The sequence below is a fragment of the Trichechus manatus genome, unplaced genomic scaffold, assembly GCF_000243295.1.
Source record: "Trichechus manatus latirostris isolate Lorelei unplaced genomic scaffold, TriManLat1.0 scaffold00016, whole genome shotgun sequence".
In the NCBI taxonomy this organism is placed as follows: Eukaryota; Metazoa; Chordata; class Mammalia; order Sirenia; family Trichechidae; genus Trichechus; species Trichechus manatus.
This window is the reverse complement of record NW_004443952.1, coordinates 26,863,393-26,877,979: the sequence shown is the minus strand read 5'-3', so window position 1 is coordinate 26,877,979 and position 14,587 is coordinate 26,863,393. Positions and strand designations below refer to the sequence as shown.

The 14,587-nt window shown below is 52.0% G+C and overlaps 1 protein-coding gene across 1 annotated transcript in view; it reads right to left on the bottom strand.

Moving 5' to 3' along the window:
- Positions 1-193, bottom strand: part of CNTFR (ciliary neurotrophic factor receptor) — a 41,880-nt gene extending 41,687 nt beyond the window's left edge. Inside the window, exon 1 of the mRNA XM_004372318.1 lies at positions 144-193. The gene's annotated coding sequence lies outside the window, so the exon portion shown is untranslated. The remainder of the gene's footprint in view (positions 1-143) is intronic.
- Positions 194-14,587: the final 14,394 nt, after the last annotated feature.

Genomic DNA, 14,587 nt, shown 5'->3' with positions numbered 1-14,587 from the left:
ACGCGCCCGCGCCCTGGCACGCGCGGGCACACTCGCCTTGTGCAGGCCTATGAAGCCACCCCAACTCGCCCCAAGCTGGCACGCGCGTTTCCCGGACCTGGCACACTCGCTCGCTCTGGCACGCGTGACTCCCTCACAGTCGCCCTTGCTCGGGCGCGCCCTCCAGACAGTGGTCCCCGCGCTTCACGCTCAGCTTTAGCCGCAGGTCTCACAAACGCGCGCGCACACACATTCACACTCATTCCGCCCTCTTCTCCAGAGCCGCTGGGCGCGCAACCCCCGGGGTTGCTCATTCACACTGTCACTTAGCCTTGGCCAGGTCTCTCCTGCGCACACTCCGCACCTTCAGGCCCCGACTGCCTTCCAACCACACCCTGGCACACCCGGGGCCAACTCTAGGGGGTCCTCCGTCCGCCCCACCGTGAGAGGAGCGCAAGCCACAGTTCCCCAGCCCCCACTTCGGGCAGACGAGGCCCGTCGGCTTCGCCCCTCCCCTATCCCTACCGCCCCCAGCAACGACCCCCCTCCCAGTCACATACAGACAAAACCCTCTGCAGGGAGGCAAGGAGCCTTTACGCTTCCACGTCCTGGGATGAGCCAGGCTGGGACCACCACGTCTCCAGTGACACCACCAGCGTCTCCTTCCTTACCCCCCAGGACAAGCTTGGGGAGAAGTCTCCACCGGGATGCAGGGAAGAAGCAGGGGGCTCACGCCAAGGCTGGATGGGCAGTTCCAGAGAGCGAGGCACACCCCTCTGCGAGCTTGGCGCTGGTAGCTCACCCTCCAGCCTTCCTTTCGCAGCCTGGGCCTCTGAGGGGTCGGTGTGCTCACTTCAGTCGCCACCCCCAGGCCTCCAGTCTGGCTGCAACGTGGGGGATTAAGGTTAGACAACCAAACTGACTTCTAAGGCTACGCAGGAACGCAACGGAAAGGGTGAATGCCAGAAGCCGTAGAAAAGAATGGCCCATCCCCATCTCCACCCAAGGATTTTTCACCTGACCTTTGATCCATAATCTCTGCGCCTTTTGCTACCCTTTTCCCCCTCCAGGGAACTGCTCCAGGGCTGGGGTCGGGGAGGTGAAGGAAAATATCTTGCAGTTTCCTCACGCCCTTCCCTAGGAGGCTGCCCAGAGCCCGCGGACCCTTTCTCAACAAATACCTCAGGGAGTCCCATTGCAGAGGAAAAACTCTCCTTGCCCCTTTCGAGTCTTTTCAGTTTCACTTCCGTAGACGCAGAATCCCCTCCGTGCAAATGGCAGGGGTCAGCTAGGGCTGAGGCCAAGAGAGGGCCCGCCGGAGTTTAAGGACACACAGAAAAAGGTGGCGCCCAGCTAAGGGCCAGCCCATCCCACCCACAGTAGATGTCCTCTACCCGGCCTCTCCGGGCCGGCCACCTTCCTGGGCCGCAGAAAGGGATGACATGGTGGGTGTGGGGAAGGGACAGAGTAGGGGAGGCGACAGAACCTGGGAGGATAGGAATCCCCCCCCCCAACCCCGCGCTAGCCTGGGCCTGGGCGAGGTTTGCTCCTGGAGGCTGCCCATCTCCTCCAGGGGCTGACCGGCCTGGGCGTTCACGCCGGGCCAGTGTCGAGATCTGCAGGTCATTCGTGGGCTGATTTGACCTCCGAATGCTCCCGTATCCTGGGCTCAGCCGCTTTTTGCCAGGTTGGGAGCAGTCAGTAGTTTCGCCCTAGACCAACGACCCCTCTTCACCTGGGGACACGGAGGCTGTGCGCCGTGGACTGCCGTCGTCAGTGCCACAATTCGCAGGTGCTCGAGCAGAGTCCTCGCAGGGTATCTGGGGTACGTGAGTTTCACATGTCCTTATATCCAAGGGTCCAGGGAGGCCGAGGGGCGCACGTCGGACGCTGTCCGGGAGTCGATGGGTCAGTTGCTGCTCCCGGCGCGGGACCCAGCAGCCGCGCCCGCTTCCCCGGGGCCGCAGCGACACCTGGCGGGCACCGTGGGGCGCGCGTTTCCCCTCCGGCTGCCGCTCCGGCTCTTAGCAGTCAGCGCCCGCTTACTAAATAGGGTATGGCTCCCTCTCCATCTCACGGCCACTGCCTGGCCTAGAACCGATGGTTCTCCCACCTGAGCTGGGGCAACAGACTACTCGTGGGTTTCCGTTCCTGCCATTTCAATGCCCTACCTGCACATGAGCCTCTGACCTTCCTAAACCTCCGTGAGGGACCCTCCTGTTCTCTCCACTGCCTTGGTGGCAAAGCTAGAGTCCTTGAGGGGGAGGAAGATCAAAGCAGGATCTGTCCCTGTCTCCTCTTCAGCTTTATTAGACGCCCCTATCCCAGGGCTCCCAGGCTCTGCGCAGCCCCCTTCTTTGTCATGGCCCTGTTATCCTTAAATCAAACCCCACTTTACTATGCCCCTCCCCTTTAGCACCGTCACTAGTTCCCCCATCTTCGCCATCTTCCTTTCCCACGATGGGGCGGGGAGGGGGCAGGAACTAACACCCCGGAGGCCAGAGCCTCGATGCCTTGCAAGTGATGGGGAGCCCACATTTGGTAATCCTGGGAAGCCCTGGGAGATTGGGAGAAGGTCTCCTTGACTTTGAGTCCCTGGAGTTGTTGTTTTTTAGTTTCTTGTTGCTGTTGAGAATACACACAGCAAAACGTATACCAGTTCAACCGTTTCTACATGTACAATTCAGTGACGCTGATTACATTCTTTGAGTTGTGGAATCATTCTCACCCTCCTTTTCTGAGTTGTTCCTCCTCCATTAACATAAGCTCACTGCCCCCTAAGTTTTCTATCTAATCTTTCAAGTTGCTGTTGTCACTTTGATCCCATATAGATAGTTCTTAAAAGAACATAATGCTCAAGGCAGACATTTTTTACTAGTTAAGCTAAATAAACTATTGATTGGTTTTAAGAAGACTTCAGGGGATATTTTTGGTTTTGGGTTTAAAGATGATCTCAGGGCAATAGTTTCAGGGATTCATCCAGCCTCCATGGCTCCAGAAAGTCTGGAGTTCATGAGAATTTTCAATTCTGTTCTGTATTTTCCCCCTTCTGATCAGGATTCTTCTGTAGAATCTTTGATCAAAATGTTCAGTAATAGTAGCCAGGCACCATCAAGTTCCTCTGGTCTCATGGCAAACGTGGCAGTTGTTCATGGAGGCAATTAGCCACACATTCCGTATCCTCCTCCTATTCCTGTGAGTCCCTGGAGTTTGAAACCCACCATGAAAGGGGGCTCTTTGGCCAGCACTTCTGGCTCCACCCTTCACCTGGCAAGTGACCTAAGCTTGGACAATCTCCCATCCTCATCTCCCAGGAGTCAACTGGTCCATCCCAAGCTTTGGGCAGCAAGTACCATTCTGCACTCCTACAGAGGTGTTCACAAGGAAGGAGGGCCCCCACCCCACTTCCTGTGGTCCACCCCTTCCAGTGCTACTTCAGAAAACTGCCGATTTCTAACCTGCTATACAGACAGTTCCACTCTGATGCACATACCTGCCTACCCAAAGGTGCAAACACTCACACACAGGCTCTCTGTCTTACCTACAAGTGTCAAACACATGGTCATGTAAAGTCACACACCCAGTCTCAAAGAATCAAATGTGTATATTCAAACTCACCATGGCATACTGGGAATCAGGGTCCCGTGCTTGAGGCTGGGAGCCAGAGGTCCCAGAAGGAAGGCACTGAGTCCCCAGATCACACACTTAACATAGTACCCACTTGCAGACACACACAGCCTTGTATCAGTCACACCTGCATGTCACTCAGGCACACATGCAAAGTCACACACGTTCTCAATCACACAAAGTCCCACACTGGGGTTTGGCGGGTCGGGGCGGGCTCCAGGAGGCAGTTACGTAAACTCCCTCACAGCCCCCCCTCGCCGCTCCCCCTCATTCCCCCCTGCTTCCTCGTGCAGTGCCAGCGCCCGGGGCGGCTTGGCCCAGGCCCGGGAACAGCTCGGCCTCGCGGAGGCTCCAGGCGCCGAGAAACCCGATCCGACAGAGCCCGGGGCTGAGCCAGGGAGGGGGGCCCAGAGCCCCCCCCCCCGAGTCAGGGACCAGCCCAGCCCCCCAGGGACGACTCACTCCCATTCTGGGTCAGCTCCCAGCCCTGGCACCTGGGGCACACTAACAGCACCCTCATTCTGCAGACCCCCTTCTAGAACTCTATCATCTGGGCTGCTGCGTAAGTGTCCCCTGGCCCTTCCAACCTCTGGGGCCAGAAAAGGGCAAAGATTCCCTAAAGGTAGAGAATGCGGGAGGGCTGGAGCCATAATGGGGGAACCTAAATATTCAGCCCAGAATTGTCCCCAATTCCATGGAGCCATCTGCTTTTCCCTCTTGCAAAGGGCCCTCTAAAGCCACTCTGATAGAGGGTCTTTCACTTCTGCCTCAGACTCCTGCTCCGGGTCTTCCTCAAATTTGCTGCCTACCTGCCAACTGACCTCAACATATTCTATCAGAATTCTAATTTTTTCAGATAGGCTCAAGGCCTCCCCTCCCTCTCTTTGGTATCTTTCTTTCATCCTTAGCTAGAAGTTCTAACTCCAGTCTAACTGCAGTTCCTCCTGCTTTCCTAAGAAGTTTCAGGGCAACCTGAGGCATTGGGAACAAAATCCCTGAAAGGAAGAAGGATTAAAGCTGGAAGTCAGGAGCTGGGAGCTGAGAGGAGGGGAGAGAATGCCTATCCCCTCCCTGTACAACCCCCACCCCACTCTGCAGCCCAGATTCAATTTTTCACAATAGCTTTTGAGCGTCCGCCTGGGCTGCCCAGGCCCAGGCGGAAAGGGATTTTCCCCCTATGTTCTCTGTTAATGAACAAAACATTTCATGTTGAAATTCTTCCTCTGCCCCCAGCCCAGTGTCTCTAGGGCCCCCCAGCCCGACCATGCAGAGGAACCATTAGGAGGGGGGTAACAGAGTAGGGGGCAGCCCCTGGGAGAAGCAGTTTACATTGGGGGGCATCTTTTTTCATAAATAGAGTGAATTTTTTTTCTTTTTTCACTTTTGGCTAAAATTACCCACTCCTGTGGCAGCTTCCCAGAAAGGGCGTCGGGAGGGCGGCCGGAGCTGTCCCGAGGCCCAGGACATGGCCCCCCTCTCTCGAGTGAGGAGCCTTCCCCTAGTTGTTTTCCTGGTCTCTTCCTCTTGGATGTTTTTTTGATTATTAATCACATTTTCCATCCACAGGCTCAGTCCAGACCCCCTCCCCCCAGGGTCAGGGCTGGACAGAGGGAGGAGTGTCGGGCTCCAGGAGGATGAGTTGGGGACAAGATGGGCAGTGACCCTTGGTCCTGACCAACCCAAAAGAGGCTGTCAGTGGCATGTCACAGATCATACCGTCACTATCACATAAAAATAAAAACCAAACCCATTGCCGTTGAGTCGATCCCAACTCATAGCGACCCTATAAAACAGAGTAGAACTGCCCCATCGGGTTTCCAAGGAGTGGTGGGTGGATTCAAACAGCTGACCTTTTGGTTAGCAGCTGAGCTCTTAACCACTATACCACCAGGGATCCCACTATCACATAGTAGGACCTTAGATCAATACAAGTGGAGTAAATGAATGAACAAGTGTCCAGCTGTTTGCAGAACCCAGCTGGCTCTAGAGGGCAAAGCTCCTAGTGCTGGTCCCCCGGTGTTACAGATGGGGAAGTAGCCCAGAGAAGTGGAGTCACTTGCCCAGAGTCACACAGCAAATTAGGGCAAGGGCCAGAGCAGTACCCCAGGAATGCTGACGGCTCCCCAATAATTATCTAGTCAGTAAATATATACTGAGTACCCACTATATATCAGGCATTGACCTAAGTGCTGGAATACAGCAGTGAACCAAACAGACAAAAATTCCTATCCTCTCAAGGATGTGGAGCAACTGGAACTCCCATATAGTGCTGGTGAGCATGTTTATGCTAGCAGGACCTACTAAGCTGAACATATGTTTCCTCTGTGACCTGACAATTTCACTCCTAGATATATACCTCGCGGAAATGATTATGTATGGTCACCAAATCCATGTACAATAGTGTTCACAGCAGCTGTATTCATAATAGCCATAAACTGGAAACAAGCCAAATAAATATAATGTGATATAGTCAGAGCAATGAAAAAGAATCAGCTAAAACTACACACCAAAAACCAAAACCAAACCCGTTGTCATCAAGTCTATTTCTACTGATAGCGACCCTATAGGACAGAGTAGAACTGCTCCATAGTTTCCAAGGAGTGGCTGGTGGATTCGAACTGCTGACCTTTCGGTTAGCAGTTGAGCTCTTAACCACTGTACACACAACATGGATAAACCTCATAGGCAAAAGGTTGAGCAAAGAAAAAGAAAAGACATAAAAGAGTACATACTGAATGATTTCATTTAGATAAAGCTCAAGAACAGGCAAGATTAATTTATGGTGATAGAAGTCAAAATAGCAGTTACCTTTATCGGGGGTGTGTATACATGTGCCAAAATTTGAGCTGCATCCTTAAGGTTCGAACTTACAGCAACCCTACGTATAACAGAAAGAAATGTTGTTTGATCCTGTGCCACCCTCACAATAGTAGATATGTTTGAGCCAATTGCTGCAACTACTGTGCCAATCCATTTGTATATATTTTTGCTTCAAGAAAACAAAAGTACAAAAATTCCCTGCCCTCATAGGACTCACATTCTAGTCAGGGAAGATGGATACTAAACAAAATAGCTAAGTAAACAATTTGTCCATGTGATAAAGTTTACCTGACTCTCTAGCCCCCTCAGGCAAGAGGTGTTACCTGAATGTTACCTAAGAGAGACCTAGACTAGACTAGACTCCCTAGTCCTCTCACATAGTGCCATATTTTTTTCTTATAGTCATTAGAGTGACTTTTAATTATCTAGGTACTTGCGTAGTGCCTTTGAGTTCCATGAGGACAGTGCTGTGTGCCTGGGCCTACTCTAGGCACCTAGAGCTGGTGCTGGCACAGAACCAAAAAAACCAAACCAAACCCATTGCCTCTGAGTCGACTCTATAGTGACCCTATAGGACAGAGTAGAACTGCCCCACAGGGTTTCTAAGGAGCAGCTGGTAGATTCGAACTGCTGATCTTTTGGTTAGCAGCTGAGCTCTTAACCACTGTGCCACCAGGGCTCCAACATTTGAAATAGATTTAAACAAATGTTGAATGAATGAATCAAGCAAGCAAGCAAGCAAGCAAGGAGGACAATCTTGACCTGGGAGAAATAAACCCAAGTCCCAGGGCACAGGGAAGGGAGCAAGGACCTGGAGCCTATCTGAATGAGTGGCAGGCTTAAGGGATAGCAAAGAGGGTTTAGTATCTAGTAAGGGGTTAGGTAGAGGAAACAAGGGGACCAGAAACCCAGGAAGCAGCCTGAGCGAGCCTGAGTAGTTCAGAAACCACATCCTGAAGTGCCTTTGGTGTCAAGGTCATGAAGGCCTGGAAGGGCATAAAGTAGGGGAAGAACATGATGAGATTTGAGTTTTAGCAACATCATTCGGGCTGCTGAGGATGATGAAGAAGACTAAGGCTGGAAGTGGGGCGGCCAGGGAGGAGGTGTTTGCAGTGACTCATAAGAGAGATACCTCCAGCCTGACTTGGGGAAGGACCATCAGGCTGTAGAGACAGGACAAGGCCATGTGCTTCCATGATCCCTGGAAGAACCCCCTTGTCCCCCTTATACACAGAAAACAGGCCCTCTGGACACTTGGTCCTGTGTCTGCTTTCCCAAAGCCCCTGCCCCTGGGTGATCCAGGGGTCTGGGCTAAGGTTGGAAAGAGAAGCAAAGGAGGGAGGGTGGAGGGGGGTAGTGAGGAGAAAGGACTCTATGTGTTTTCAGGCAGGAGGAAGGCATAGACTCACAAAATCAAGTTTTAAATTTTGTGTTGCAAAAATTTATATGAAACTAATTCCTTGCTAGAAGCACAAAGTCCCTCCCTTCCTCTCCACCCCAGCCAGCTCCAATCTCCCCTCCCATTCATGCAGGAGGCATCTGTGTTCAAAGGATTGTCCCCTTCCAGTGTCAGTCCAGAGTCTGACCTTGATCCCTGCTGCTGTAGGGCTGCTGCCCTGATCACAGGGCAGGGATTGAGGGCTACTGGTTCCCTCCCTTCATCTCCCATGGCTTCATTCCTGGCCAGCCTTCCATTCACTGAGGCAGAGAGAAGGGGAAGAAAAGAGGCCCCAACTTCCCCCCAGAAACTCAACTGTGGTGATTGGGAAGACAGAGAAAAAGTCAAGAGATTTAAAAACTGAAAGCCAGAGATACCAAGTCCCAGGGAAACAGACAGAAGCAGAGGGGGAATCCAAGAGGGAAAACTGAATTAAATTCAATTCAGTTCAACATTTATTAGTGCCTACTGGGTGCCAGGCCCAGAGGGAACATTGTATACATAAGCGCAGACGACTCCCCGGCTTTTGGCATGAGTGACTGGGAGATGATGGTGCCATTCACCGAGCTGGGGAGAGAAGGGGGTTCGACATGGCCAGTTGAAGGGTCTGTGGGATGATGACTGGGCCGGGGCAAGCATAGGGAGGAGCAGAGAGGGCCTCAAACAGCTGAGAGAGAGAGCTGGCTGGCTGGAGGTGTGCAGTTTCTGTTCAATAGTTTCGGGTGCCCTCATTAAAGTCCCAGATTGAACTGGGCACTATGGGGGTTGCTGAGGGTTGAAGAGATAGATCAGCGAGAGGGGAAAAGATGTGATGGGAGAGGAGGATGAAAGGAAGATTGAGGCTGAAGTGCTGGGAGCCATGATTAAAAGGCAGAGGGAAAATGACGGACTCCTAGAAGACAAGAAAGGTGTGGTGACCCCAGAGGTAGGAGAGCCAGGAGCCAGTCGCCATGAGGCTGAAGAGGAGTACGGTGAGGCCATGAAAGAGCCCTGGGCTTTAGCAGCCAGGAGTGGGGTGGGGCCAGTGCCCAAGCTGGGGCTATGGCGCTGGCCAGTGCAGACCCCTCCACAGTGCCCATGAGCGGAGTATAGACTCCCCAGCCTATGCAGGCACAGAGGCAGAGGAGAATGAAAAGGCTCACCCCCACTCCCAGTCCCCAGTCCCCAGACTTCATCCCAGAGCCCTTGGCTCCTGGCCTTACTGGGAGGGTCTTGAGCCTTCCTCGAGCTCGGGATCCTGGAGTGGTCGGGGACCCCTGGGGACCCCAGGGGTAATTGAAACCAGGGCTAAGACATTAGAAACCATAACGCCAACTCTCCAGCTCCCCCAGGATAGCTCCTGGTTTTCTTCTCCCCCAATCCTCTCTGCTGCTGACAGCTCCACTCTCCTGGTCCCCACCAGCTGGACTGCTGACCCTCTTCCCCAAACCAACTAGAAAGGGCCTACAAGCAGAGGCACCTAAAGCCAGCCCCCAGGGACCTCTCCCCTGTGCTCAGACAACGTCAGTGTTTACTAAGCTAACCCTCCATATCGAAGTCCCCAAACTCTAATCCCAATCCCTCACTGCAGAGCCTATCCCAGGGGGTTGAAGTTTGACAATGGGAAGGAGAAGAGAAAAAGGTAAGAGATGTGGGGCAGGAGTGGCCTTCAACTAGCAGAGGCCCAGCACCACCAGAGTGGGGTACTGGCTGGCCTGATCTGAAGCAGGGGCAGGACAGGCTGCACGCCAGGGTGGCAGGAAGGAGGGAGGTCAGAGAAGGAATTCCATGGCCCAGAGTGCCCCTCCGAAGTCTCTCTCCCTTCCCCATGGTCTGTCTGTTTCTATCTTTCTGTTTCTATCTCTGTCTCTCTCTCTGTCCCAGTCCTTGCCTCTGACAGAAAGGACAGGAAGTCACACATTTGTCAGCCTGATGGGAAGGCTCTTCCCTTGCACAACTGCTGAAGATTCTAGGATTCCCAGATTCCCCGTGAGAGCTGGCGTGGGAGTCTGTCCCCTCCTTTGTCTCTATTAGTCTCTCTCCATGGCTCTTCAGTCAGACGGAAGGTTTCAAGTACCTACTCTACCACTTCCTGGCTTTGTGGCCTCAGGAAAATGACTTCATGTCTCTGGTCCTCAATTACCTCAAGAGTAAAATGGGATAAAATCCCTATTTCCTAGGGCTCTTGGGAAGATTTGATTAAATGAGATAATCCAGGCAAGTGTTTAGCACAGGCCTGGTGGGTGGATGATAAAGCCCCCTTCTGTCATAGCTGGCTTTGGCTTTCTCCCATTGCTGTCTGTACCTCTCCTTCTTGTCTCTGTCACAGTCTTTCTCCCCATCACTCTGTCCACATCATCCTCTGTCTTTGACTGTTTCTCTTACCATCTCTCCTGATCTCGTTTTCTCTAGCCATGTCTGGTTCTGCCTGCAGCCCTCCAGACAGACCTGCTTGACCCTACTCCAACCCCAGTTGGCACAACTGGCCCAGTTGGGGGTGGAGGGGCATATCCAGGGAGGTTTTTAATTCATACATGGAATTCCCAGCAGCAGGATCAGGCCTGGGCCTGAACATGGGTGAATTGCAGTCGGTGGGGAGACTGCGTGTCTGTGACCTTCCTGGCTGGGCAGGAGAGCTGGATGCTCAGCCTGGCAGCCTCTTGGAGGAGGGGGTACTTGCCCTGACTGCTCTAGCCGCCCCCACACCTGAACCCAGGCCAGGAGATGAGGCAACCTGCCCAAATCCCAGGACTGAAAGGCGAAGCCCTCCACCCCTGCATACTGTTACATACCCACCCCTATAACACTCTGCTCCCTCACCTCAGCTCATGTTCTGAGCCTCCCATCCTCCATCTCAAACCTCAGTGGAGGCACATTGCCTCCACAGACCTAGCCTCTCTTGTCAATGTCTCTATCACTGTGTCTCTGTCTCTCTCAGCTTTGATCCATGATTTTGGAGCTGCATCCCAAACTGAGGCAGCTAGTGAGAGGAAGCTGGCCCAAAGAGCCCCTTCTTGGCAGGGGGACACTGTGGACCTGTGAAGGCAGATGGCATGGTATAGAGTAGGAGTGCATCAAATGTAAACCAAATGAAGGTGGGCAAACAGAGGTCCCCAAACAGGGAATTAAATAGTTGAGACTGCAGCAGGCAGGAGCAGAGAGCTCGACTCTGCAGCTCAGCAAGGAGTCTTCTCTGGGGGCCAAGACTGGTCTCAACTAGCCTTAGACACCCCCATACCTGGGCCTCAGCCAGACCCCTCACGTCAGCCTGTGGGTGGAAGGTCAGATGGGTGAGCCACTAAGACATCCCCTTCACTTCCCCATTCTGAACACATCCTTGCCTCAAGGAGAGAGAGCTGGGACTACAGACCCAGAGAAGGGGAGACACTGGGCAGGGTCACACAGCAGGCAGAAGCTGAGATAGGGGCCTGGCAGCCAGCCTGGGCCTGTCATGGGGATCCTGTGCCAACACTATGACAGGGGCCAGACCCAAAACAGAATTTATGTGGGGAGAATGCCTAGGAATCCTTGAACATGTGGGCACCTGGGCCAGGGGCAGAGTATCCCATCAGGCCAGGCCAGATGTGCAGCTTCCTGTCCTTCCTGTCAGATAGAGATGAGCATTAAGACAAGAGGCTCAGAGAGACAGAATCAGAGAGAAAGAGAGGAGAGAGAGCCTAGAAGAGAGACCAAGAAACAGAATTAGACACAAAGACAGAGTTGCAGAGAAAAAGAGATGTGAGTGAGAGACAGACAGGGAAATGCAGAAGAAGAGAGAGTCATGGAATTAAAGAGTCAGGGAGAGATATGAAGTCAGAGAAAAACACAGTATCTCAAAGTCACAGAGCAACAGTGAGGTAGCATCAACAATACAGAGACAGACACAGAAACTCAAGAATGGGAGACAGAAAAAACCAGTTGGGAGGTAATCATAGAGAGATGGAGAAGGCACAGAGACAGAAAAATCAAGAGAGGCAGAGAGATGGAGAGCGGAGGCAAAGGGAGACAAAGACAGAGTGAGGCAAAAAAAAGAGATCAAAACAGCAGGAGCAGGAAAAGCAGGTGACAGAGGAGAGTCTCCTGGTCTCCAGCCCCTACTGCCTGGTCTCCCCAGGGCATGGGCCCCCCCCCCCTTGCTATTCTCTGGTTTCTACAGCAACAGGGAGGGCAGCGCCAAATCTGCATACACATTTACATCCTGTCTGCATAATTCAACAGGTTCATGCATATTCATGAAACTGTGAATGAAGGTGACTCTACCAATCCATGTTCAAGTACATGGTCATGGATCCAATTCTGGCCCTGCAGGCACTGACCTGCCCTGCCAAACTCTGCTAACATCCCCCTGTTCCCCAAACACTCCCTTCTACTTTCCCACCTCTAGGCCTTTCCTCAGGGATTCTTGCCAGGGATGTCCTTCCCTTAGCATCAGCCCTCCCAACAGTTGACACATACACAGGTGAACTCCTGGGGGAGGACGGAATAGCAGGGAGTGACCAGTGTTCACCCTGGCTCCCTGGTGGAAGAGGCCAGACTCAGACTCCTGAGTATTTCTGACACGTCAAAAAAGGGAATGCATAAATGGGTCACACTGAGAAAGGCTTAGGTATAAGCCGAGCTTAAGGCTGACAGATCTACTAACAGGGAGAAACCTGGGGCACTGTGGGCTCCATATGGAAACTGACCAAGACCCAAGCAGCCCTGGTTCCAGTGAGGATAATCAGAACAACTAGGACAGAGCCAAAAGGTGCTTTAGGAACAAAGGGGCTGATGGGGCTCATTTTGAGGGGGGAGAGGGACTAGGGTTAATGAACTTTTCAGAGTGCCAGGCCTTGAAAGACCTTGTGGGCTCCAAGGTTAAGCTAGGAGGGGCTTGTCCAGGGCCTTCTCTCACCTGAATTTTGAGCTCACCATCGCCCCTTGGATCCCTACAGCAGCCTCCTCACTGTTCTTCCTGCCCTGTGTCTCCAAACCACTCTCTACACTGCAGCAGCCAGAGTCCTCTCTAAAACACAAATCTGATTTTCCACAGCACTCTCTCCTTAAAGCCTTCAGTGACTCCTCATCATCCTCAGGATAAAGTTCAAGCTTCTTGGCCACTCAGGTCCTTCCAGTCTGACCCCTACCCTCCTCTGAGTCTCATTCCTCACACTCCTGGCCTTGAACTTCCTGCTCCAGCAAATTGTCTTGTCCTTATCCCCACTCTATTCTGCCTCTCACCTCTATGCTTTGGCTCATGCCTTCCCTTCACCTGGAATGTCCTTTCCACTTCTAGCTAACTCTTCAAGATTCCATGCAGGCATCACCTCCTCTTCCTTGAAGTTTTGCCAGTCCCTAAAGGTTGGACTGGGGGCCTCCTCTGAACTCCTGCAGTCTCACGAACTTCCTTGTGTACTTACAGTGAAATTACCTACGTGGCTATAGTTCTCATAGGGTTGGAAGTTCTGAGCCCAGTGACTGTATTTGTCATATTGTGGATGATCATTAGATGTTTGTTGAATAACTGAGACCTTTTGGACCAGATTTTAAGGCTAAATTATATCTTCTCTTAGAACTCCCGTAGAGGGCAGAGATAGTCCATCCCTTTGTAAATGCTGCCACCTTGTGGCCAGATTCAGAAGTGCACCAGAGCATCGCTTTCCTAGTGCAAGGACCAACATGGGAACTGGAGACACCCAACAGTATTAGGCCAGATACCTAGCTCTGGAAGCTCCAGGCTGGTGGTCCAGACAAGTACAGTGCAGCAGGGAGTGGGGAGATAGGTTCAGGTGCTTTGAAGCCCTGAGGAGGGAGTGATCAGACCAAGTCTTGAGGAGTTTCAAGCAGACAGGATGACAAAGCAAAGGCTCAGGAGAAAATCTTATGGCCCTTGTGAAAAGGGTGAGATATTCCCACCCTTTAGCTACAATGATTTAACCCTCTAGTTTTCTCAACTACTCCATCTCACCCCACACCACCCCAGAGCCCAATGGGACCAGGCCAAAGATGGGCCAAGCCTTGGGCAGTGGTCAAGCCCAGCAAAGGAGTTTGGATCTTGTCCTCTAATCTGCTCATGGGGAAGCTAAAAGGAGCAGAGGAATGACAGGATCAGACCTGGTGTGGCCACACCCTTGGAGGCTCATTATTCATTCATTCACTCATTAAATATTTACTGAACACCTACTATGTGACAAACAATGTTCAAGATCCTTACGCTACATCAGTGAACAAAACAAAGATCCCTGCCCTTTGGAGTTTACATTCTCATCACAGGAGACAGGCAATAAACAAAAATGTTATTTTTAAGTAAATTATATATGAGAAGATTAAAAAAAAAATACATGGAAAAAAAAGAGCAGGGTAAGGGAAATCAGAAGTGCTGAGTTACAATTTTAAATGAAGTGATCCGAGTAGGCCTCGTAAGGTGACATTTGAGCAAAGTCTTAAAGAAAGGAGAGAGCTAGCCATGTAGGCATCTGGAGGAAGAACATTCTAAACAGAGACAACTGTCAGTGACTTTGTGTGGAAGAGAGCTCAGAGGTGAGTAAAGCAGAGAGTCCAGTAAGGAGACTGTTGCAAGATAATGAGTGGCACAAATCAACAGAGGGCCGTGGGGATAGAGACTTAAACTGGTTGCTGTCAAGTCGATTCTGACTCATAGTGATCCTATAGGACAGAATAAAACTGCCCCATAGTGTTTCCAAGGCTGTAATCTTTATGGAAGCAGACTGCCACATCTTTCTTCCGTGGAGTGGCTGGTGGGTT